Genomic DNA, 26,913 nt, shown 5'->3' with positions numbered 1-26,913 from the left:
ACCTAAAAGCTGATAAACCCTGACGGTTATTTGCCTGCTTTATGTCTGCATATCCATAAAGTGGAGATAATACTGTTCTACCTCCCTTAGAGAGTTTTTTGTGACAATTTGGTTTCCTAATGCATTCAAAGTTGGTGAAACAATACCTGGAACATGGTAAACATTCAATAAGTGTTACCAGCATTTTATCTAGCAATAAAAACCTGGTGTTATATTTTGCACATAAATACAAGAATCAATTTAGAATCAATTTGCAAACTTCTATCAAAAAATCCCGTGGGGATTTTGATTGGGATTACTTTGCATCTATAGATCAAGCCAGAGAAACTGGCATCTAAATATTGAGTTTTCCAATACATAAATATGATATATCTCTTTGTTTAGTAGGTCTTATTTAATTTTTCTCAGCAATGTTTTGTAATTTTCAACATTAAAATCTTGCACATATTTCATTAAATTTATACCTAAGTATTTCATATTTTATGATACTGTAAATAATATTGATTATCTCAATTTCCAGTTAGGCATTGCTAGTGTTTTGCATTTTTGAAGCATGCAACCTTGTTAAACTCACTTAGTTTTAGTAGCTTTTTGGTAGGTTTTTTGGATTTTCTACATAGATGAACATTCCATCTCTTCATAAAGGTTTGTTTCTTCCTATCCAATCTGTATGCCTTTTATTAATTTTTCTTGCCTTCCTGCTTTAGCTGGGACCTCCAGTACAATGTTGAATAGAAGGAATCAGAGAAAATATATTCACATTGTTCTTGGTACGACGGGGAAAGCATCCAGTCTTTCACCAGTAAGTTTAGTTGTAAAGGAAATTCCCAACTCTTCCTAGTTTTCTGACAGTTTTTATTAAAAATCAATGTTTTGTCAAAAATTATTTGCAACTATTGGAATGAGCATTTTTCTCCTTTTTAATCTGTTAATAAGGTAAACTACATTGATTGGTTTTCAAATGTTGAAACAGCCTTGCATTCCTGGGGTAAACCCCACTTCTTCACTGTATAATATCATTTTCATATGTTACTGGACTTGATCTGCAATTTTTTGTTAAAGATTTTTGCATCTATGTTTATGAGAAATATTAGTCTATTGCTTTCTTTTATTGTTATATTTTTCAGGATAATGCTGGCTTCATAAAAGGAGTTGAGAACATTTTGCTTCTCCTTTATTTGAGAAGTGTGTATAACAATGGTATTATCACTTCCTTGAATGCTTAACAGAATTCATCTGTAGTTTTTTGGGAGAAAGAGGGTTCATCATGAAAACAGTTTATTTCGTAGCTGTCAAGTTATCTTGATTACTGTATCTTCTTCAATGAGCTCTTGGTAATTTGCATCTTTCAGAATGTTTCCTCTAATTTATTAAACTTACTGGCACAAAGCTGTCCACAATATTCCCTTATTGTCCTCTTAATGTCTGTATGATCTTTAATGATGTCTCCTCTTTCATTCTTGGTACTGGTAATTTGCATTTTATCTTTCTTTCCTGATCAGTCTGGTTTATGAATTATATTGATCTTTTCAAAAAACCAACTTCTGGTTTGATTTTCTCTCATTTTTTCTCTCGTTAATTTCTGCTCTTTTATTATTGCCTTCTTTCCACTTGCTTTGGGTTTAATCTATTCTTCTTTTGCTAGTTTCATAAGATAGAATCATGGCCCATTGATTTGAGAATCCCTTTCAGATGTGAGCATTTAATGCTGTACATTTTCATCTAGGCACTGTATTATGTGATCCCACAATTTTTGATACAGTCAATTCCAAGTGTTTTCTAATTTGCTTTGTAGTTTCTTCTTTGAAGATGATATTCTTTAATTCACACATGGATCCTGCATCTATCTGTCAGTTTTGACAAAGGCGTGTATTTAACTAAGATCCTCTACCCAGTTACCTACCAGGATCAAGTTGTGAGGTCAGGAGTGAAGAAAAACATCTAAGTGCTAAAGGCCAGTGACTCCTATACACCTCATGCATCAGAATCACCTAAGCACTTTTTAAAAATAAAGGTCCTTAAGTTCCACCCTCAGAGATTCTGATTCAGTATATTTGAAGTGATGATATAGGAGTCTGCATTTTACAATCTATGTGGAAAAAAAAGTACTCAAGAATAACTCCCTAGGTAGGGGTACCTGGGTGGCTTAGTTGGTTAAGAATAACTCCCTAGGGGACTATGATATTGAGCTAGATTTTAAAGCCCTTGTTGGGGTGTAGAAAGAAAGTGTTTTCTACAGAGCCTAGACTAGCGTGAGGCCAGAGAAGCATCTACAGTGCAACATTTAAGGAAACGGTCACTGCCAGGATCTCGGGTGTACTTGTACCTATCTGAGAGTGAATGCCACCTTGAATTTTGTGCTCTTTGCAGCACTCTTGCCTGACCCTAGCCCTAGTTTTTAGCATTCGGAAAAAGCACAAGTGTAGACAGGAGCCCCTGCTCTGCCTGATACCCCATCCCACTTCCCTCCCAGGGTTGCTCTCTAAACCATCCCAATATAATACCGGTCACTTGCTTGCCAACCTTGAATGAGCTCTTGCTGCCAGCCCTGCATTCCTAGCCAATCCCAGCACCCACATTCCTATCTTCTGCCTCCTTGGTGACCACATCTCAGCCTTGTTTCAACATCTCCTACAAAGTAAATACTGCCTTATATGCAACTCTTTGCCCTAACTCTAGAGTGGGTTTCTTCCAAGTCTGTTTGTAAGTCAGTTGTTTGGGATTTGAAGGACTTTAATCTTAATTCTAAGGATAATGGTAAACACATTGGGAAATCATTGAACAGTTGTAAGCAGGCATCTTAAATTCCTCGTTTGTTTAGTTCCTCTCTTGTTTCGAATCGCTTAATCTCACTGTTTTTCTCTTTGCAAGCTTTGTTTGCAATGACTTTATTTTTCTAAAATCTTCAAATGTGAACATTCTTTGAATGCTTTGATTAGAGATTTCCAAATGGTTTTGAAAAAATAATGAAATAAAATTTAGAAGACTCACTCACAAAATGTTCAGTGACAATGTAGGACACTTAGATTGAGTTACAAAGTAGTTCTTCAGAGCCTCAAACATTTCAAAAATCTACTTATTGACCACCAGGAAAAACAGAAAATACAGTACTGTCATGCTAAGTATTTTTAATTCAACATCAGTTTTGTCATAAAAATTTAGCATTTCAGTTGCTGTGTAGCATTATATAAGTAGAAACATTTGTAAATTTTGACAACTGCATCTTCTATTTTCATTGGTAGAATATTGCAGCTTGCTTATACACAATTAACTATAAATTATGATTGTGCCTTGACTAATTCCAAGTATGTTTCAGTTCCGTAAATTTCTTAATTTTAGCAAAAACATTGTTTTCACCATGATGTTGTGCTGTCCTTAAATTTGTGTTTTATCCATGATCCTCAAAACAAGTACTTTTGGTGCCTGTGTGGCTCAGTTGGTTAAGGGTCCAACTTCGGCTCAGGTCATGATCTCACAGTTCGTGGGTTCGAGCCCCGAATCGGGTTCTGTGCTGGCAGCTCAGAGCCTGGAGCCTGTTTCAGATTCTATGTCTTCCTCTCCCTCTGCCCCTCACCCACTCATGCTCTGCCTCTCTCTGTCTCAAAAATAAATAAAAACTATAAAAATTTTTTTAATGTTTTTATTTATTTCTGAGGGGGAGAGACAGCGAGAGCAGGGGAGGGTCAGAGAGAGAGAGACACACAGAATCTGAAACAGGCTCCAGGCTCTGAGCTGGCTGTCAGCACAGAGCCCGATGCGGGGCTCGAACCCATGAACCGTGAGATCATGACCTGAGCCGAAGTCGGACGCTTAACTGACTGAGCCACCCAGGCACCCCTATAAAATTTTTTTTCAAAAAAACAAGTAATTTTATCTGCAAATACTGAACTTTTTAAGTGAAGTTACTATGACTTTACTAATAATAATGGCAGATGCTTCACCTTTCACTTTTGAATGAACCTTCAAAAGCTTTATTTAATCCCATGAATTGAATGCAAATATCAAACTATAATTGGAATGAACTAATTTTTTACTTGAGGCATCTGATGACGCCAATATAAAAATGCATCATTTAACTCTGAATTTCCTCATCTTCTGCTAGAGCCAGCACATTGACAGGTATGACTTCACTTTTTGTATGTGCACAATGAAACTTGGAATTGAGTTCAGCTGAATTAAACTCAGCACAAAGTGAGATGTAAACACTCTTAGATATAGACAAGAAGACCCCAGGTGTGGGTCCTGCATTTTAGGGCACATCACAAACACACAAAAAAAGTAAGTACATTCCAAAGCTCATGGAGAGCTCTGTCACTCAGGATCCAAACCCAGTGTTGGTAGACTATGGAACAGAACTCTACACGTCCACACTTGAGACTAACACCTTGCACAGCTCAGAAATCTCTTTTCCACACTTCTTTCCCAGTGTTCCAGAAATGGAGACAGAAGCAGTTATAGAGTGCAAGGAGGAGCTGGGTGATGGAGAGACTTATATAAGAGAAAAGGCAAATCAATTAACTTGTCAAATATCTCCCTGCAGATAACAAGAATGCAGATTTATGCATAACCAAGTATTAGTTCCAATTAATGTGAACATCCATTGCCTCGTTTTTCTTTTTGTTCCACTTCTTGGCTCCAAAGATCCTAATGATTTAGTATGTATCTACAATATTTTTTAATACTAAACAATTCATATTATTCTTAATTATTCTTAAATTGGTGTATCCATACATATACATTTGTCTATTTTAGTTTTCTGTATTTGTGTATAAGTAAATATAAATCTTGCTATAACGTGAGTGAAGCTTGCTGCAGAGTCTTTAAATTGGGAACTAGATGGACAATAAACCCTAGGATTGTGAATAATTCTGGTTTTATAAATTTCCTTAATACAGTTGGGTTTCAATTTCAGACAAGTCGAAATGTTCACCTTCATTTAGTTTTGACTGTAAAAGTTGATGATATTTGTTAATTATAACTTGTATTTTTCTTTCATCTTAATTGGTATTTTGAATATCTCACAAGAGATATTTTATTTAAAAAATGAAAAGTAACTTCATTTTTTATATTTCAAATTCACTTTAATTTGCATATTTGGATTAACCTATATTCAAGTTTTATGCATTTTTAACGCCTTAAGATTTTATTTTTTAAGAAGATTTTTTTAATGTTTATTTTTGAGAGAGAGAGAGAGAGAGAGACAGAGAGAAAGAGAGAGAGAGAGACAGAGCATGAGTAGGGGAGGGGCAGAGAGATAGGGAGACACCAAATCTGAAACAGGCTCCAGGCTCTGAGCTGGCTGGCAGCACAGAGCCCATCGCAGGGCTCAAACTCGGGAATGCCGAGATTCCAAATGATTTTGGAATTGGACACCTGATGTCGGATGTCTGAAGTCAGATGCCTAACCAACTGAGCCACCCAGGCACCCCAGATTTTATTTTTTAATCCTTTAGATCATGACTGCCGATAGAAAACAAATTATGTGAAGATCTCAAGTATAAAAACATAATTAGTGATTTTGCAGAAATGAGGGGAAAATGTGGAATAAATAATAATTCATGAGTTACATATTACTTGACTTTTCTTAGTCATCCAAATTTTGCTAGCCCATCAAGACAACACTCAGTCACGCTCATTATTTATGTTCAGTCACCTTTTGAGTTTTTGCCAACTCCATATAAAAACCATAGCTTTACATATTTGTTGTCATAATGAAGGTATTTTGTCTAAATAGGGTCATAGAACATATTTTATTTAACACTTTGCTAGCTTGATTTATAACTTGTAAATATTTAAACCTAATGGAATGTGGGCCTTCATCTTTCCTCTTGCCCAGGGCCCACACATGTCAGGAGCGGCCAGAACACACCGTCTGCAGCTGCATGTGGTAAATCACTATCTCCAGGCAGTCTCCACACAGTGACAATTATCTTCCGAAGCAGATGATAATGCTCCTTCAGCAGCTTTGGGTCTTCTGTTTTCCACGTGGTCAGTCACATCTCTATGGCCTCCATGGCACGTGATAGATGTGTACAAACACTGTGCAGGTTACACACTCAACATCAACATACGTGAGGGATGAAATTCCAGTACTGAGTATTTCATTTAACATTCCCTTAATCTCATTGATGTCCATAGGGTTTATTGCAAAAAAAAAAAAATAATAAGCATTAGCAAATAATACAATAAACAAGGAAATTGCCACAGGTTTGTGCTGTACAATCAACAAAAAAACTCCTGGCGAAAGCATTGAGACTATGCTTTCTATTCTCCACAGCAGCACCGCTCAGCTTCCTATTTCCTGTACATATTTCACATACATCTAACCTATGATGTCCCACATTTCCCACTGACACTGCCAAGAAGTGGCCACTCAGCATGAGTCACAGCAACTGGCTGGCACACAAAGAGGTTGGCAGGGACAGTAGATTCAAATATTTCCCTCACCACCACCTGAGACCGGAAGGTCCTCGATCTCCCCGGCTGCTAATGTCTGAACCCGCTTGGTTTTGTCAGGGAGCAGCCTACGTGTTCCCCTTCAGTGAGAGACAGGTGTTAGCTAGCTTACATCTGGCAAGCGGTGGGGAAAGAGAGAGAGGCTATCACTGGTCTTATTCCAGATTTAACTGCACGATAAAGTGAGACTCCTGCTCGGTGAATATGCATCTCACTACCAGACAAGACCATGACAGAGCTGGAAGTACAAGAGCGAGGGCTACCGAACTTGCCCCAGCTTATTTTAATGTTTTATAACTGTAATAGTTAATTTAAAATGAAAACCCTAGGACTAATGCTAAACTGGGCAGAATGCCTGGACAGCAGGTGTAAATCAAGGCTGTGTCAAGCCAACTGGCACTTAGAGTGATTCTAAATATTCCCCCTCTGATTGATTCTCCAGGATGCACCCAGGGTGGTCTTTCTAAAGCATAACCCTGATGAGGTCAGACCTCTGTTTATAGCTCTTCCATTACTCTCCACTACCCTAAGGTGAAAATCCTTGACAAAACTGACCGTCTCAATTCTGCCCTCTCCAGCTTTGACTACTTCATTCTGCATCCCTCTACTGGGCCTGAAATCAGTCTCACCTGATTTGCCCTCTTCTTAGAATATCCTTCCCTCCTCCATGACCTCTGACTGACTGACAGTTATCCATCTATCAGGATGCATTTTAGAGGTTCCTGGGTGGCTCAGTCAGTTAAGCTTCCGACTTTGGCTCAGGTCATGATCTCACAGTTTGTGGGTTCACGCCCCATGTTTAGCTCTGTGCTGACAGCTCGGAGCCTGGAGCTTGCTTCAGATTCTGTCTCTCTCTCTCTCTCTCTGCCACTCCACTGCTTGTGCTTGCTCTCTCTCTCTCTCTCTCTCTCTCAGATAGAAATAAACATTAAAAAAATTTTTAAAAAGATGCATTTTAGCCATCTTCTGTTTTGGTAAGTTTCCCTAACCTCTCTCTTCCAGTCAGACTATCCATCCCCTATTCCCCCATAATGCATTTTGAATGTTTCTGACATAAGGTCTACATCAGCAGTTGCAATCTTTCTGTTTATTTGTCCCTTCCACCTCATCTATGAGCACCTTGAAGATAGACACCTTGTCGTCACTGTATCTTCAGCACTTACATACTACACTAGTCTAGATGGTACTGGGTTGGGTTGGACCCAATTTGAAAGTAAATATTTAGAGCCAAAATATGGAGAAACGTTAATGGTTGGCTGATGAAATTATGTTTTGCTAGATGGCTGATAAAGATAACTGGGGAGATTTTGAGCCAAAGAAAGCACTTTGACAGTATCAGTCTAGGAGCATCAAACTGGAGGCATATAGAAGATGAACTGAATTTCAATTCGTGCTCACATGCTCTCCACCAATAACATGCCCAGTAAATACCCTCGCCTTCCCTCCCCACCAACTCCATCTTTGCCTATCAGAGTAGCCTACACATGAGAATATAGAAGGCATTCCTAAGTCAACATTTTTCATTTTTAACGTGCAAATGTCAATATCCTTACTATACAAGTAGGGGACTCTTGTAAATAAACATGAAAAATACTAACATCAATTGAAAATAGGGAAAAGACATAAATAAGAATGTTACAAAAGAAGAAAATGGACCAAGTAATCAGAAAGACTGCAAACTAAATTAATCATGAGATGCCAATTTTGTCTATCAAGTTGTCAGAAATTATAAAATGAATAATAGGCAGTGTTGGCAAGGCTTTAAGAAAATGGCACTCTTATACATTAGATGTAGGAGTGGAAATTAGCATAGAGTTTCTGGAAAAAATTCAGAGGTGAAGTTAAAGATACATTGTACCAGATATTCAGAACATTTTTAGTCACTCATAAATTTGGAAAAAACTGAATAGCCAACAATAAGGGAATAATTAAATTATGATATAGTCTAATAATTTCATTTTATACAGTAATTTTTCTATTTTTTAGTGTTTATTTTTGAGAGGGAGAAGAGACCAAGTATGAGCAAGGGAGGGAGAGAGACACAGAATTTGAAGCAGGCTCCAGGCTCTGAACTGTCTGCACAGAGCCCCACGTGGGGCTAGAATCCACAAACCATGAGATCATGACCTGAGCTGAAATTGGAAGCTTAACTGACTGAGCCACCCAGGCTCCCCTATACAGTTATTTTAAATCATTTTATAAAAGAATGTTGGATGGGGAGCCTGGGTGGCTCAGTTAAGTATCCAACTCTTGATTTCGGCTCAGGTCATGATCTCACTATTTGTGAGATTGAGTCGCCTCCGCTAAAACCACAGAGCTTGCTTGGGATTCTCTCCCTCTCTCTGCCGTGCTCGCTCTTGCTCAATCTCTGTCTCTCTCTCTCTCTCTCTCTGAAAATAAATAAACATTAAAAATTTTTTAAATAAAAGAGTATTAGAGATGGGTGGCATTTCACATTCCTATTATAATGTTAGTTTAAAAAACAGGATATTGACACATGCACGTGGAATAGTCACACCAAATGTCACATGTCATTCAGCATGTCTTGGCTGAATGTCCAATGAATGAGTATTAAAATTGATATTTGGCTGAAAATGAATCTCACTGTCACAGAATGAACTTCTGAGATACAAGAATAAATCAGGACTTCAATCCAAAATTTAATTATAATTACAATTTTATTATAAAATTTTAGTAATCCATAATTTAAACTTGCCATTATGGCATAGGAATGATAATTTGGGATATTCAGTAAATGCTTTCTTTCAGCTGAGGCTGGTGGAAGAGCAAGATATTTTCTGTTAACTCCTTTTTCTCTAACGTAATTTCCTCTTCGTGCTCTCTATATTCTTCATTATGTAGGGATTGAAGATGATAACTCATGAATGTTGTTTTATGTGATTTGGGGGTTTCTCCTTATATTGTTATTTACATTTTTGTAAACACTTGTTGACTCAGAAAGGATATAATGAAGTCCCTAGAGTTATTAAGTTAAGACACTCTTTTAATATTCCTATTATCTGTACATCTACTTCTTTTTTTTAGCTATCTTAGAGTTTAATAAAAACCAACAAATCTTACAGTTTGTAATAAGAAATAGATATCTAAACTTCACAGATGAATAAAATCTCAATACAAAACACATATAAGATGTTCATTTCAAGTTATATCTAGTATGCATAACCATATTCGAAAGCAAATAACCACACAAGTAATCAAATATAACTAACATACCTTCTCCATATTTCTGATATGGTTGCATCTTGCTTTGTGGGTTTTTTTTTTAATCTAATCTGATCATTTCTCCCTTTCAGTTGGGGTATTTAGGCCATTTATATTTAGTCTTATTGTTGATATAGTTGTTTTTAAATCTACCATCTCGAGGGGTGCCTCGGTGGTTCAGTCAGTTAAGCATCCGACTTCGGCTCAGGTCATGATCTCACAGTTTGTGGGTTCAAGCCCCGCATCGGGCTCTGTGCTGACAGCTAGCTCAGAGCCTGGAGCCTGTTTCCGATTCTGTATCTCCTTCTTTCTCTGAACCTCCCCTGCTCACGCTGTCTCTCTCTCTCTCTCTCTCTCTCTCTCTCAGAAATAAATAAAACATAAAAAAAATATTTAAAAAAAAGAGGCAGGCAAGAAGGTTAAAGGAGATGGGAAAAGATAGGATGAAAGAAGCAAGAGGTTAGATGGCCACAGCCAAGAAATGTAGGTCATGACCTCTAGGAGGTGAAAAAGGAAAGGACACGGTCTCTCCTGAAGGCTCTAGAAGGAATGCAACCTTACCCACACCTTGACTTTAGCACAGTGAAACTGATGGGCTTCTGACCTCCAGAGTTCTAAGAACATTAATTTATGTTGCTTTAAGCTACTACATTTGTGGTAATGTTGTTATAACAGCAACAAGAAAGTATTATACTCACTACCCTGCAATTTTGAAATATTCCATGAAGCTTGTATTATATACAAGCACATTTCTATCAGGAGACCCAAAAACAAATCCTAACTGCAAAGCAGTTGTTCTACTAGACATTGTTTGGATGCTGTGAACTGGAAGCCATTCACATTCGTGTGAGTAAGAGAAGTGGTGCCTGTTTGGATACGACAGGCAAGCAGATATTCAGGGAGGAAGTATGTACAAGATCATTAATACTTCTTTGAACTTACATGATTCAACAGTTCTGGCTTAGATGTAGTACACCAGTGTCCTCAGGAAAATAAATTCCAAGTTTTATAAATTTCTATTGTCTAATATTTCTGTTCTTGTGATCAAGTTTCTAGTGACCTTGTTCATTTATCTATCATGATTTCCTACAATAAACAAATTTTCCCCATTTATAACACTAGCAATAATACCAACATTACTTTTTGATTTTTTTATATAGGAGAGAGACTAAGAATGGCAGAGGCTTATGTAATTCATTAGACACTATAAAGTGCAATCCTTGGCTTTTCCACTTTTCAGTATGGACTAGAAACCTCTACTGTTATCTGCTTAATTAGCATCTCATGATTTTGATAACTTTATACTTCATTGTCAACCACCTTCCAACAGTGAACTCCAAAACCCATATTTGGCATTCGTACTCATCAAGTTTTACTTTTTTGTCAGTTTTCATAAAGATAGTTCTTACGTGAGGTAAAGCGAGATGTTCTAAACATGCAGTTATTTGCATATGTTATTCCCTGAATCAAACATTTTATCCAAAATTAGTATATCCTCAGGCATCAGAAGTTTGTCAAACTAAAAAGTGCTCCATATTCAAGAATGTAATTTCATTCACCACTGTATTTAGCTTTTTCAGAATATATCACACACTTGGAAATGAACTTAGTTGAATGTCGTGTGTTCCAGCACCAAAAAATGCCCATACACGGGAACATTCTAATTGTGACCATTTCTAAACTATCCATGTTTTTTCTCTTTCTTCTCTAAATAAACAATTCTGAAAATCCACATATATTTTGTGTTTATCTGTAAACAAATTATTTATACATCTTTTCCAGTCAATTATGAGGCTTTCCTGGAAAAGCCTTTCGAAGGCAGTGTTCCTATCCACTCAGTAAGCATTTTACCTGGCAGAGCTTCATGAATATAAATGCTCACTAAGTGATTTGCAGCTCTATTATTTAAATTGATCTACAAGTTTATATCGTTTCCTGTTTTACTCAGCCATATGTAAATAAACACCAGAAAAAAAAAAAAGATATTTTTAAAAAGAAAACAAAAAGGAGGAAGTACAATCTTGCCAGGCCATGAGGAGATAACCACTGGCATGTTGGTGACAGAGACTAATTCTGGGGCCTCTCATGGGCCCCAAAGTTCTCTCAGCCTGTCTGACTAATGCTCCGGTTTCTCTCAGCACCACGGCTGAGAGCCAGCTCTACATAACTTTTCAATTCAAGAGTCCACCAGGGTCTCTCTCTGGATTCTTCTGTTTCAGCTCTCAAGAGAGATGGTCTGATGAAGCCAACCCGGCTTACGATTTGTTGTCCCTGATCAGCTGTCTACTCCCAGCCTAGTCAGCTGAGGCCAAAGGTTACACAGTACTAACATGGCTGTCTGGGCCTGCCCCTTTCACAAGGGCAATTTCAAAGAAGGGTGAGCTCAGTTGACATCCTAAAATGGGCTTGACACATACGTGTACGTAAATACAGAACGAAAGGCCAAAACCATAAGCCCTATTTTCTTTGGATGACTTTTCAACAGGTGACTAAGTCTCAGAGGCTCTTAGAAGTCATGGAAATTGGGGCAATAATGAGCAACTCTTAACATAATTACTCACCTTGGCTGACCTGTGAAGCAGCTTGAAGAGAGAGTTTTGGAGGGTGTGGGGAAAAAAGGGAAAGTGGAATACAAACAGAGAAGAAAAGAAAAAGGTAAAGGGAAGGAGATGACTAATTGTTGAACATCTATTCTGTGCTAGACAATATGCTGGGCATTTACCACAGGTTTTCTGGTGTGTTCGTTTGACAAGAAGAGGGGAGAAGGAAAAACTTAGGAAAGAATAGGAAAGTTTGTACCAATTTACTTTCCCCACCAATGGGGAATGCTGTTGCCTGTTTTCCCACAGCATGTATTTTCTTTAAACGAACCCACTATTTTTATATTATCTGTAGAGCAGATCTCAGTTATCACAAAACCTTAGGCGATGAGCAAGTTCTTCCAGTTTTAAGCACAAACCATATTTTAAAATTTTAATCAGTTCACCCAGATGCATCTCAAGCATTATGACAAGCAAAAGGAGCCAGACTTGAAGGGCTACATACTGTAGTTACACAACTGTGTACACTCCTCAAAATTCATACAACTATACACCTAAAAAAGAGAAGTTTAACCATATGTAAATTACACCTCTCTAAACCTGCCTAATCTTTCTTCAGCAATTTAGGTTAAAACACTTTGCAATCTTGTTACCTACTCTCTTGCATGTTCTACCTCTAAACATAAGCTGACCTTTCTTTATTGATTTGGGATTTGAAAAGAATTGTGAATTCTAACCGTTGTTCTCTTGTGTATATGATCGATGCTCTCAGAGTCTGCTAACCCAACTCTAAATGGTACCAGACCATGGGCCTGTTTAATCCTGTGACTGCTTTATAATTTTCCTTTCTCCTCCCTTCCTATAAGTTAGCAGTGACATGCCTTCCCATCCCACTCCCATGAATGTACTTTCCCAAAACAACACTTCTCATTTGCTGCTTGTACTCTGTTGTGAACTGTGGGGGGTAGAAGTGAGGGCAGATAATCATGTGGATAAGAATTGTGTGAGGGGCTGGGGCACCTGGGTGGCTCAGTTGGTTAATGCATCCTACTTCAGATCAGGTCATGATCTCACGGTTCATGGGTCCAAGCCCTGCATCAGGCTCTGTGCTGACAGCTAGCTCACAGCCTGGAGCCTGCTTCGGATTCTGTGCCTCCCTCTCTCTCTGACCCTCCCCTGCTCATGCTCTGTCTCTCTCTCTCCCCGCCAAAAACATAAGGAGAAAAAAGAATTGTGTGTGTTAAGTACAAATACAAAAGTGCTGAATAAGGATCTGGGATGCTTTACTATAACAAAATACATGAGCCTTTGCACACTCACTGTGTGATACCTAGTTTAGGTACTCAGAGGCCTCTTTTACTTATTTATTGTTCTTGATCAAGTTCCTGAAAGGTCAGGTTGCCCAATCACTGCATTTATTTGAGGTGAAGTGTTATCACAGTATTTTGTTCATATGCATACTGATAAGTGCATACATACATATTTACACGCAACAAACTATTTAAGCAACAAAGAGAAAGGAAGGAGCCAAAAGAAACATCCCATTCTGGAAAAATCACAACAGGTAAAGCATAGAATACTAGAGCTAAATAGCTAAAATGTGCCCAAGGAAAAAATTAGATATGTTTTACATATACATATATGAATGTTTAATCTCTACATAATATACTATATATATATATATATATATATTTCTCAAACTAGATAGAAAGGAATTGGTTCAATGCCCACAGTATAAGATCACATTTTGAAGCAGCCAACTGATAATGGCAGGAAAGCGTGTTGAAGAAGCACAAGCTGGGCTGTTTTCTATCTCTTTCTCAAACAGGGCATTTGATTAACCTTTTTTCTAAGAGAATCAATTACATGAATATCCTGCTGCATGTGAATCTACTCACAATGTAATCGTTTAAAATCTCTATACAAAATAAGATGATTTCTACACTCAAGAGTCTAGATGTAATTTTGTTAATTCATTCTCAGAGGACACAGTAATTAGTGCAATATTTAAAGCGACAGGAAATAGTAATGAAGCTCTGGAGTTCTGGCGTAAAAACAGCATAATGACGAGAATATAAAATTTCAACTCTTGGCTTCTCTTCCCTGTGCTAAAATCTCCACAATTGAGTTTGTAGATGACTTTAGTTACATTAGACAGACGTCCTCAGTTTGCATCTCTATCTGTTCTGTAATTGCTGCTATTTTCAGAATAGCTTTGTAAAACTGAAGACACTCGTTTCAGGTTTATACTCTTCTAATATTTTTTTTAAAAATTTTTGATGTTTATTTATTTTTGAGAGGGAGAAAGCATGAGTGGGGGAGGGGCAGGAAGGGGAGACAGGATCCAAAGCGGGCTCTGCGTGTGTGAGATCGTGACCTAAGCTGAAATCAAGAGTCGGCTGCTTACCCAAGCGAGCCACCCAAGTGCCCCTACTACTCTAATAATATTTTTGAGCTTCTATTTTGCGTCAAGTACTGTGCAGGTACGTTTAATCCTCAACAAGGACAGATCCTAACACTATCTCCATTTTACAGCTGAACAAAGTAAGGCTCAAAGACACCCCAGTAGATTTTCCGAAAACACAAAGCTAGTAAATTGGAAGCTGGAATCTGAAGCGGGGGTGCTGGAGCTCAGTGACATTACTTTTACTCAATAAAAGGTAGTGGCCTGCATTCCCCTTACACTGTTGTAGCAGAGAGTCTCCATTAAGGCTTCGTCTCTGTATACTTTTTAAAATTAATTCCACCTCTTCTGCCTTTGTTCATTTGAATTATTATTCCCTTGTCATTTTATTTGGGCTAACAAAGTATTTTTAGTAAACATGAGCCACAATCTGCTAGATCCAAGAATTTATAATTTTTTCTGTGATGTGCCAAGTTCTTCAGAATCTTCCTTTCATTTTGAAAGCGTCAGTTTTACCCTTTCCAAGTATAAAGATGGTCATCTCAAGACTGAACTTCGCAACTCACCAAAAGAAAATTGACCGAGTCTTCCTTTTCTAAAATACTGAGCCATCCTCCCCTCCCCCATCAGTTCACGTGATCATCAAATCTTGATATGAAAGAAGTTGACTGTCTTAACAGTTTCGTGTGATTAAAACAATCAAAGTGAGAGGAACATCTAACACCATCCCTTTGTTTCATCCCCTATGCTTTTATATAATTTTTAATTTTTTTAAAATTGTGTTTGAGCATAATGACATGCAATGTTACATTGGTTTCCAGTGCACAACATAATGATTTGACGAATTTATATGTTATTCTGTGCTCACCTCAAGTGTAGTTACCATCTGTCACCGGGCAGTGCTATTACCATTGACTATAGTCCTTAGGCTGAGCCCTTTATTCCCGTGACAGTTTTTTAAATTTTGTGTCTTCATCATTACCGTGCTTCTCTTTCCAACTGACTCTCTGTAGAAACACAGAGCTTTGAGGAACACTGACGGAGAAAGAAACCAAAGCCCATAGAGCTGTCTTCAGCCTCACAAGTTGATGTGGGAGCCAGTCCCGAAATTCCCTCCAGTCGTCTCTCCTGCTCCATGCTGCCTTGGCTTTGCCTCGTCCCCACTGCCTTTCTCCTGATATCTGGCTTTCTTCAGTCCCCCTGTCAACATGCTCGCATAGAAAACTGTGTTCACCATTTCCCTAGCAGAGGTGTCTTCCCAAGTTCTAGTAGGTACCCATTTGCCTCTCTTAATGATACTAAAGCACCGCCCTGCTGGTGTTAACTTTCCAGATCATCAGACAACAAAGTGAGTCACCTCTGTGTTCCCCGTGGCTGGGCCATCCAGTTGCTGACTAAAGAGAAATTCAATGAAGGGCAGGGAAGCAATTCTGGGGCAACAAGTCAGAGGAGCAGACACCAGTTCTTTCATACAATCCTGCTGGTACTTAGCACGTCAAGACAACCCCCCGCCCTCCCCAATGCAAACACCCTAATGGGGAAAAAAGAAATGAGAATTGCAGCTAGCTCTCACCGGTCTTCTTTCGACTCACGCCTCTTTAAAACATTATAAGCTAAAACGAAAGAGGGAATGACCAGGAGAGAAGAGTGATTACCTGAGGGTATACAAGGACGTTAAAAGAGCAACATCAAGTCCAAATTTTTGGCACTCTCCAGTAAAGAGCTGGCTGTCTTCCTCTACGTAACAGACAGGCTGCTCCAAGTGGTTGGCCACCTGTGAAACATTGCCCCATGCTGGGTTTTCATCAGGAAAAACAAACGCAAGCCAAGTTTCCTCATGTGTAAAATGTAACACGCAACCAGTACCTCAGAGTGCCGTGAGAACTGTGTGATATACCAACTGCGAACGTGTCCCAGCACAGGCCTGACACACCGAAAGCGCTTCTCCGCCGTTAGAGTGTGTGGTGGACCTGGGGCCTTGCCGCGCAGAGCACCATCAGTGAAGGGCCTGGTTGCCCCCACTGCAGTGAGTGCTATCGGCCCCTCACGGACCACCTCAGCTACAGAGGCCCACACCCTGGAAAGGCAGGGGTATAAAGGCCTGACCATTTGGGCCCAACACAGGACGACTTTGGTGGGCCGGTTTCGTCACACCTCCCTGTGGGGTTGCCCTGAGCTGTCCCTGAGACTGCTTCGCAGGTCCACTTCTCCCTCTGTCCACTCCTGCTTCCTTCCCTTCCCTTCCCTTCCCTTCCCTTCCCTTCCACAGGTATTGACTCCAAGGACACACTTAATAAACATCCTGCCCACTAAACTCTCTCTCTCTCTGAGACTGCTTCCCAAATGACCCAACCTACAATAGGAAAGGATGGAAAAAAATGAGTGGTTGAAATTCAGAGTTTAGAATGGTGATTAGCTCTGGCCGCCACTATTACAGCTTGTCCAGATCTTTCACTACAACATTTATAGAACACCAGAAAAGTATCCCTAAAATGTATGAAGTCTTTAAAAAAAACTAACGCAGGTTTGTATTACTTGGCAAATGGGCCTAGGAAATTCGACCCTGGGAAAACTGACAGTTTGGGAAAAACATTTCCAGATAGAGGCTTCACTTTCTATACCTACCAATTAATTTTCAGATACATTCGAGAGCTAAATGCATCTTTTTTAAATATAGGAAAATACATTGGTGGATAGCTGATTTCTGCCTTTTATACATTTTTAAAGTAACTTTCACATGATTTTTAAATTTTAATTTTTCTGTTTTTGAGAAACTTAAAAGTCACAAAAATACAAATAAAAATACAAGAAACTCCGATGACCTCATCACCCAGAATGAACAACTCTGGATATTTTCTAATGTTTGCTTCCAGTCATTTGTTACAAATTCGCGTGCATGATATTTTTATCAGTTTGAGTACTTGAATGCAAGTAAGCAGAAAAAGGATATCCTGCTTATTGGGTCATTAAAGTGTAGAAGGAATGTCTGGAGACAGTCCCATAAGACAGGCAAGAACAAGGGCAAGCAGACAGTAAGGAACACAGCCCAGTGATGGCACAAGAAGAGTCTTACTAAGTGTCACTGCTGGCCCTGCCACTTCTGGACATTAACCACCTACCTCTGGACTCCCAATATGGCAGTTTCAACCCTGCGTAATTTTTCACCTCTTCCTCAACCTTGAGGTCACTCACTCGAGAATCATAGTCCATTTAAATTGTTTTTAATGTTTATTCATTGCTGAGAGACAGAGCATGAGTGGGGGAGGGGCAGAGAGAGAGAAGGAGACACAGAATCCGAAGCAGGCTCCACACTCTGAACTGTCAGCACAGAGCCTGACGCGGGGCTCGAACTCACAAACTGTGAGATCATGACCCGAGCCAAAGTCAGGCGTTTAACCGACTGAACCACCCAGGCGCCCCTCATAGTCCATTTAAATGACCTAGGTCGCACTCCAACTTCCAGGGTTGAGGACAGGGTATATCTGACCCCCTTGCAAAGGCAAGACCTTCTAAAAGGACTCACAAAATTGGGGAGTGTCGGTTATTAAGCTGTTTTGTCCTGTGTACCACTTTATGATGTGAAGCTGAGACGGTGTAAACCAAGCTTCTCTGTTGCCAGCTGCTCCCTGTATTGACCTCACCAGTAGAGGACTCTAGAAGAAAACCAGAAGTCTGGGGAAGAAAGAAAAGTCAGTGCTTCTTCTCTTTACATCCTGTGGCTGTCAGCATTAATCTAGTAATGCTTCTTCACTCCAGCAGTGGTGAATCATGCCAGTAGTGGTAATAGTAGTAGTAGCAGTAATAGTAGTAGTAGTAGTAGATGCCAGCTTGCAATTTTCCTGACACTCCCAGAGCAAGCTTATCATGCTCCCTTTGAGTCCAAAAACACCAGGAGCAACCAACAGGCTCCCACCTCCTCAGAAGTGTAAGTCCAAGCCCCATAGGGTCTTTGCTCCAAATCTCTAAGTTAAAGAAAAACAAACACAAAACTCCAACCTTTTCCCTTTGTTCTTTCATCCCTAGGGGTTGTAGTCCTCAGTGTTTCTTCCTTTATAAATTGCCTAGCCATGTTTTTTATTCGTTACTATGGAATTATTTGTCTCTTTTTGTTTGATTGGTCAGAGCTTTTGTATATTCTGGAGACTAATCCTTGTAGTTTTGCTTTTTTAAATTTTATTTCCAACGTAGGCAACATACAGTGTTATATTACTTTCAGGTGTACAAAAGAGTGATTCACCCCTTCCATGCATTACTCAATGCCCATCAAGAGAAGTATACTCTTAATCCCCTTCGCCTATTTCACCCATTTCCTCACCCAACTCCCCCCTGGTAAACACGTATTTGTTCTGTATGGTTAAGAGTCTGTTTTGGGGCTTATCTACTTGTTTCCCCTTTGTTCGTTTGCTTTGTTTCTTAAATTCCACGTATGCGTGAAATAATCAGGTATCTTTCTGTCTTTCTCTGACTGGTTTATTCCACTTAGCATTATACTCTCTAGATCCATCCTTGTTGCAAATGGCAGCATTTAATTCTTTTTTATGGCTGAATAATATTCTCTTGTATATTTATATCACTTCTTTACCCATTCATCTGTCAATGGCTGCTTCAATAGTTTGGCTATTGCGAATAATACTGCAATAAACATGGGAGTGCATATATCCCTTCGAATTAGTGTTTACATAGTCTTTGGGTAAATATCCAGTAGTATAGTTACTGGATCATATGGTAGTTCTATTTTTAATTTTTTGCAGAACCTCCGTACTGTTTTCCACAGTGGCTGCACCAGTTTGCATTCCTACCGACAGTGCATGAGGGTTCCTTTTTCTCCACATCCTTGCCAACACTTGTTATTTCTTGTGTTTTTTAGTTTAGCCATTCTGACAGGTGTAAGGTGATATCTCATTGTGATGTTGATTTGCATTTCCCTGATGATGAGTGATGTTGAGGACCTTTCCAGGTGTCTGTTGGCCATCTGTATGTCTCCTTTGAAGAAATGTCTGTTCATGTCTTCTGACCATTTTTAAATTGGATTCTTTGGGGTTTTTTGGTGTTGAGTTGTATAAATTCTTTATGTATTTTGTAGACTAACCCTTTACCAGATATATCATCTGCAAATATCTTCTCCCACTCAGTGGGTTGTCATTTAGTTTTATTGATTGTTTCCTTCTCTGTGTAGAAGCTTTTATTTTGATGTAGTCCCGATAGTTTCTCTTTGCTTTTGTTTCTCTTGCTCCAGAAGATACATATAAAGATGTTGCTATGGCTGATGTCAGAAAACCTACTGCCTATGCTCTCTTCTAGGATTTTTATGGTTTCACGTCCTTAATCTGTTTTGAGTTTATTTTTGTGTGTAGTGTAAGAAAGTGGTCCAGTTTCATTCTTTTGCATGTAGCTGTCCAGTTTTCCCAACACCATTTGTTGCAGAGGCTGTCTTTCTCCCATTGCATATTCTTGCCTTCTTTGTCAAAGATTAATTGACCAGATAATCATGGGCTTATTTCTGGGCTTTCTATTCTGTTTTGAATGCCTACTATTGTTCATATCATACGACTTTTAACATCTTTGTGATATCATGCGCCCAACAGATACATTACGTTTTGATATGCAAACTTATCGATCTCTTCCTTTATGATTTGTGCTTTTTATGTCTTGTTGAAAAAAGAGAGGGAGATGAAGGGAGGAAGGGAGAGAAAGTGGAGGGAGGAAGAGAAAGAAGGAAGGAAGGAGGGAATCTAACCTAACATCATTCATTCACTCATTCATTGGACAAATGTTTATTGAATACCTGCTTTGGTCTTTGTTCTATTATTACTTAGAGTAATAAACTAGACAGACAAGTAATAAACAAACTGCCCTGTGGAGCTTACATAAACATGGAATTTACTGTCGGGGAGGGGAGGTGTTGTGAAGAAAAGTAAACAAGGGTAAGTGGATAGAGAGGGAGAAGGGGAACTTCACCTAGGGGTGGTCAGGGGATGCTACTCTGGGCAGAGACCTGGGAGGAATGAGGGAATAAGCTATGCACACATCAGAGGCAAAAGCATTCCAGGTGGATAAAAAAAGTCAGAAAAGAAGCCCTGGGACGGTAAAGATGTTGAAAATGTTTGTGAAACAATCAGCAAGGAGGTCAGTGGGGCTGGAATTCAGTGAGCGGAGGACAAGTGGTAGGAAATGAAGTGAGAGAGATAGGCAAGGGAGGGGCCGCCTACAGGTCACTGCAGAGAGGCAGAAAAAGAGACCTTATCTTACCTACAGTTTAGAAAGGTCACTGTGTTCTGCGGAGCAGAGAACAGGTGGACGGAGACCTGAGTGCAACCAGGCAGATAAGTTGGAAGGGACTGCAGTGTCCTGGCAAGAGATAGTAACTGCACGCGTTAAGATCATCAAGATCTTAACGTTTTGTTCTCTTTGAGAGCATGTTTGTTTCGTTGTTGTCGCTGTTGTTTTAACTTTTGGGACTTCTGTGTAGCAAAATTTATCTGGGGATATGATGTAGGGATCTAAGTCGAACATTTTTCCATACGGAGAGCCAATTGTCCCAAGTCTGTTTATTGAATATAGTTGGTCTTTTCCCAATTGATCTGTGAAACAGGCCATTGTATGTATCCGCGATTCCTTTTTGGGGAGGTAGGGTCTCTCCTCTGTTTCATACATTAGTTTGTCCCTTCCTCTGTCAAAATGCCATTTGTTTCAGATTGTTGTAATTTTGAAATCTGTCTTGATATCTGGTAGAATGAGTCTTTCCCTCCCACCTCCCACCATCCTTTTGGTTTTTTTTTTCCAAAATTATTTAAGATGTTTGTGCACTGACATTGTTTCATATTAATTTAAGGATCAATTGTTGAGTTTCCCAGAATAATCCTGTGGAGGTTTTTGTTTTTAATTATGCTGAATGTATAACTTAATGTAGACAGAATTTGCATCCATAGAGTATTGAGGCCTCCTAAGTATAAATGGGGCAAGCTTCCCATGTATTCAGATCCCTCAATAAAATTTAAAACTTTTCTTTATAAAATCCTCCCAGGAATTTTCGAATTTGTACTGCTAGTATGAACATCTGTTTTCCTATTAAGTTTTCTATTGGTTACTACTGGTGACAAAGGACTGTGTTTTTAACCTTAAAAAAGAAACCCTTATAAAGCACAAAAAAGGTAGACAAACAAATAGAAAAAAAAAAGTGAACAAAGAACATGAACAGACAATCTTCAGGAGAACTACAAATTACTTATTACCATATTGAAGCGTTTCAGGCTAACTAGCAATCAAAGAAGTACAAATCCAGATAGCCCTAAGATCATCATTTTACACCTGCTGTAGTGGAAATGTTTGTTTTTACATTCTTGTCATCACTCTATTTTAAAGACAATACTAACAGCCACTCTCTTACTCAACTGGCAAGAGAGTAACTGAGGGAAAGGAATGTAGTACAATGTTTTAAGAATGTTAAAAGGTTTTCTTTCCCAGTCCTTGGGATTCTGACCTGAGGAGAAGGTCAAAGATCATTGGAAAACAAAAGCTCATCAAAGAGCCATTTCCGATAACAAAAGCTTGCAAGAACCTAAACTTCTGACACCGACACCGGGGGTATAGTTAAATAAAGTGTGGTATGGCCACATGATGAAATAACCATGTTTAATAAAATGATGCAGACATTAACATAACCATGTTTGAAAAATCTTTAATGGCCGAGAAAAATGCTTATGATAGAACATTAAATGAAAAAGGAAGATATCAAACTGTCCACCTCCACTTTTGATATATGTAACAAACTGGAGTAGAGAAAATACATTAGAATAGAACAGTATTTATCTCTGAATAGTGGATTACCATTTTAATTTGTTTTTGTGATACCTATCTGTACCTCCTAAGTTTTCTACAACAGGCATGTGTTATTTTTTAGAATCGGGACATGGAAATGTTACGTAAATAATAAATGATCAAAACTGCTCTACAAGAAACCGGAAGTTTGAAAGGACTCGCCTTGAGTTCTCGGTTCACTTTTAAATGTTTGATGTATTTATTATATGGAGTAACTGATAGACACTGCCCATGCGCAGACTATTCTCTGCTTGAAAGCACAAAACATTGGATGTAATAACTCAGTTTCTAACGAGAAGGGGTCCACATCATACGCCCCTAATTAAAGCAAATGTAGCGGTGAGGGCCGGAAGCTAAACAGTGTAGGAATGGGAGATTTGTTGCTGATTATTACAATGCATAGGGTTTCTTTAAACTGGGACCTCGTTATAGTTCTCAGATATATATGATGTTCACTCATTCACTCCATAAATACTTGGATCTAGATTTTAACATAATGTTGGCATTTTAAGAGAGATGAGTTTGTTGTGATTTCTACAAAAACAAAGGCGTTATTTCTAACGTTTATGTTGTGATTTGGTCTGGTGTCCGAGCCCAGCATATCCCTGAATATAATCACACCCACAACCTTTCTGGGGAATGCAATCCACTCCTGCTTGCCCTTGGAGCCAGGAAAGATTTCAGAGTATCCTTTTACACTTACATGGAACTGCCTACAAAGATATTTTTATCGTATCCTCAAAACCACTCATCTCCTTTTCATTTGCCTTTCATACTTATAATAACTTCGACTCTTTCCTCTTTCTGAAAACAAGGAAGTTCCCTTGATATTTGTGTATTTATTTTGCTAGGAAACAGATTGGAATTAAGCCCACGTTTCTATTCAGTGTCAATAGAGCTCATAAAGAGACCAGTTTCCCCCTCGATTTAGGCCTCTTGGTCAAATTTACTCAGCTTCCCAGTCGGCAATCCATTCCACTCACAAGCTCTGGGCCTCTCCAGAGAATAAATAACCTAGGCCCGGAGCTCTATGACTAAGAATGTTTGCCCAGCGCTCACCATTCCCTCATTAAACAGCTTTTAAAATTCAACTTCCTCTGTCTACCAGTGAGTAACTGAAATACAGAGACTCTCCACCCAGAGTCCGGTCTAAAATGGCAGCTTCCTCTTCCCCACCCCTGGCGGTCTGCATGGGCACGTGTACGTGTTATTGATGTGCTGTGAGTCCTCGCTCAACGTTTGCCTTGCTGAACCGACATCGCAGGTCTGTCCCCATCCATAGCATCTACATTCAAATGCAAGGCCACAGCCAGCAAGTACACAGCAAACAGGACCGTGAAGGACTTGGATGCTCTCAAAAATGAGGCCACTTACGTGAAGCACCTCGAGACAGAAAATAGAAGGGTGGTTCACAGGGACCGGGGGCAAAGGGAATGGGGGACTAGTGTATAATGGGGACAGAGTTTCAGTTTGGGAAGATGAAAAAAGTTCTGGAAATGCATGGTGGTGGTGATTACACAGCAATGCGAATGTACTTAGAGCCACAGAACCATACACTTGGTTACACATGGTTAAAATGGTCGATTTGGATTATGTATGTTTTATTTACAACAATTTCTTTTTGAAAACCAAATTGATAGAAGGTTAAAAAAAAAAAAAAAAAGATGAGGAGAAAGCAGCCCTGTTTCATTCGTGTAATCTAAGGCCTCTTATCTAGATGCTGCCTCTTAACATTCCAGATGGGTGAGCTCTTAGATTTTCAGAGTTCCACACCAGGTCAGCTGGTGAAAGGGGGCTGTGAAGGAAGGGAGAGAAAGGAGAGAGCCCGCAAGGAAACTGCGTAGAAAGGGCACCCGGGCCCCCAGATTCTGCAGGCTGGCTTCCTACGTCCTTGTTAGGCAGATGGCCTCCATTTTCCGTACTTGGTCTTGTCTTGGGGTGAGCACCTCCCGCCCCCACTCCAACAGAGTTGATTCTACTTGCCCATTGGCCTCATACACTGTAAGCCCCGGTGGAAAGTAGTCCTCCCTGGCCCCCTCCCGGCTGAGCCTCCGCTGGCCCAAATATCAGGGGGACGGATAGGACAAGTAAAGAGCAGTGAGCATTCCACTCTGCATTTTTCTGAGCCTTCTCCTCAATTCCTAAGTAAAATTCCTAAAGTAAAAACGGAATTTTTGCTGGAAGATTTTTTAAGTCAGGCAAATCTGCCACATTCCTTAAACGACAGCTGCGGTAAGCACAGCTACTGTGTTGTTATGCAACATTCAGCCACTATTGGCACAACCGAGCACATGGATAAAACATGAAATGCTTTCCCTGTTTTCCATGTTTTGCCACAAAATCCTGCTCAAAAATGTCTTTGACTCTTCACTGTCTGTCATTTCTGTGGGCTCATCCGGAAATTTAGAAAGTGCCCTTTCAGTTCAAATTCCTCCCTAGTGTAATGAAAGCCCTCTCCCTCTCTCTCTCTCTCTCTCTCTCTCTTTCTCCTCTCTCCTCTCCCTTCTCCCTCCTCTTGCCTTGCTTACCTGTATACACCAAAGCGGCAACAACTACGATTTTTATTTTGCATTTTCAGGGGATAATATTGCATTTTCAGGATCTTCAAAATCTCAATTTTTAAGATACGTGAAGACCCACTAATGTATAAAGACCAAAGTCTTCTATTCTGTTAACATTTTACAACTTCCCTGCTCTGGGGAAACAGTATTGGTAACACTTCTCTGTATTTGCAATCTGTTCAGGTGTGACATTGGTGGAAATTAACAGTAAAGTGTTACTTTAAGTGAACGAGAACAACAAATTTTGAACATGACATGGTAACTTATGCCATATAGGTCTGATGTATCAAAAGAGAGAGAAAACGTTTAGGAAACTGCTTATCACAAGAGTAGCTCTAACTTAATTAGGCTTTCCTCAGCAATTGGAAAAACCAAAGTTTGGCTTCTAGCAAATCAGTTGTTTTAAATGTTCAGAATGCCTCCTTTTTTTCTTGGAGAAAATGTTAATTATTCTCTTTGGCTATGCTATTCTAACAAATGAAAGAGAAAACTGGTAAAGAGAGTTAAAAAGATTTTTCAGATTAAAAATAAAATACCTACAATGCCAAGCCAAAATATTTTCCAAAGCTACGCTCTAAGAAGCAAGCTACATCTTTCAACATCCCCAAGGATCATTTCAGATTGAATTTCATAAAAATAAGTACCATTTTGACAAAAATGTTTATTTATTCAACAGTGGGATTGCCAAACCCTAGCCAATACCCATTCATTGTAACAAAATTGCTGCACAATAATATTAATGCTTAAATGGTCCTTGTGAATTCCATATACAGTATGTGATAAATGTGACAGAATTGAGGAGGAGCTTGCTTTTTTTTTTTTATTTAATATACTAGATGTATTCCTGCAAAGATGAAGGTACTTTCAATTTATGTAAGATCAAAGCATATTTTTAAGACTTAGCAACTCTCCATCTAAAGGAACACTTGGGTAAACCGCTTTTTAAATGAAGGACTTTTTATTGTTTATTTTTTGAGAGCGAGCATGAGCAGGGCAAGGGCAGAGAGAGACGGGGACAGAGGATCCAAAGCAGGCTTGCTGACAGCAGCAAGCCCGGTGCGGGGCTTGAACCCACACTGTGAGATCATGACCTGAACTGAAATTGGACGCTCAACCGACTGAGCGACCCAGGTGCCGCTTAAATGAAGCATAGCATTTTTAATAGAAAATCATCCCCTCTTAAGTTATGTGCTTTTTTTTCCATATCATTTCATACATCAGGTTTCTGTAAAGGGAAAATTTCTCCATAATACAACCCTCATACCTTTAACATGACCTGCTAGGAAAGGGGTATTGTCCCTCCTCAACACCTGACTGCTAAAAATGTAGGACATCCACATTGTGGAGAATCACACTTACACAGGCAACTTTATGTGGTCCAAGAGTTTTCAAAAGTCAAATTGAAGCCAAAGACTGAAAATAACCTAAATGGCTCTGAACAGGGGTGCTGATTACAGAAATGATGGTCTATCCCTACAGTGGAATCCTATAAAAACTGAATGAGGATGATCTCTCTGTACATATATGGGAAATCCTTCAAAGTATAATGTAAAGGAGGGAGAAGAAAGATGCAGAGCACTGTATACAGAAATCTGTCCTTTGTGTAAAAGGGATGAGGGGAAAGCATAAATTTGTATTTGCTTGTAGAGGCATTTTTATGTCCCTGGAATACTACTGAAGCCATTAACCACTGTGGTGGCCTATGAGTGGGCAGACAGGGAATGAGTTAGGAGAGAGACTTTTTACCACATATCATTTTATACCGTTTGATTTTTTGAAACATGTAAATGTGTTACTATTTGAAAAAACAAGGTTTTTTTTTTTTAAATTCAACATCAGATTGTGTGATTATAAATCATGTATTCTCTGCATAATCATCATGGTAGCCTTTTCTCAGTTTCCCAACATTAGA

This window comes from Hyaena hyaena, unplaced genomic scaffold (genome assembly GCF_003009895.1).
Source record: "Hyaena hyaena isolate Hyena2069 unplaced genomic scaffold, ASM300989v1 scaffold_295, whole genome shotgun sequence".
In the NCBI taxonomy this organism is placed as follows: Eukaryota; Metazoa; Chordata; class Mammalia; order Carnivora; family Hyaenidae; genus Hyaena; species Hyaena hyaena.
This window is presented reverse-complemented; position numbering follows the sequence as displayed.